Genomic DNA, 575 nt, shown 5'->3' with positions numbered 1-575 from the left:
TCCGGCAGCTAATACCTGATCAGCTGATACATTCCTCCGACAGCTGATATCTGATCAGCTGATATAGTCTTCCGGCAGCTGAGGGCTGATAATTTTATCAGCTGATACATTACTCCGGCAGCTGACGGCTGATAATTTTATCAGCTGATACATTCCTATGACAGCTGATATCTGATCAGCTGATATATTCTTGCGATAGCTGATACCTCATCAGCTGATACATTAAAACTATAAAGATAAAAACTAACAACAGCACTAGAAAATCTAAGGGATGATTTTTTAAAAAAGAGTAAATTTGCTGAAATATTAGCAATAAAAAAGCTATTTACGATATAGCTTTTTAAAAAGCAAAATTTAAAAAAAAAAACTTCTGAAGGGTTAGTAGTTATTAGAAGTTAGTAATTGGTATTAATTAAATTAAATAATTAAATAAATACGCACCGAGAAGTATTTGTAACGAAATAATTCTTTTGTTTGTAATTTTTTTTTTAGTTGTTGAAATAAATAGTATTTGGCAAACAAATTTATATTGTTGCATGTTTATAGATTTCATATAAAGACGTTTACTAATTCAT

This window comes from Halyomorpha halys, unplaced genomic scaffold (assembly GCF_000696795.3).
Source record: "Halyomorpha halys isolate HHAL.00 unplaced genomic scaffold, Hhal_1.1 Scaffold39.1, whole genome shotgun sequence".
In the NCBI taxonomy this organism is placed as follows: Eukaryota; Metazoa; Arthropoda; class Insecta; order Hemiptera; family Pentatomidae; genus Halyomorpha; species Halyomorpha halys.
Note: the sequence above shows the minus strand (reverse complement) of the source record.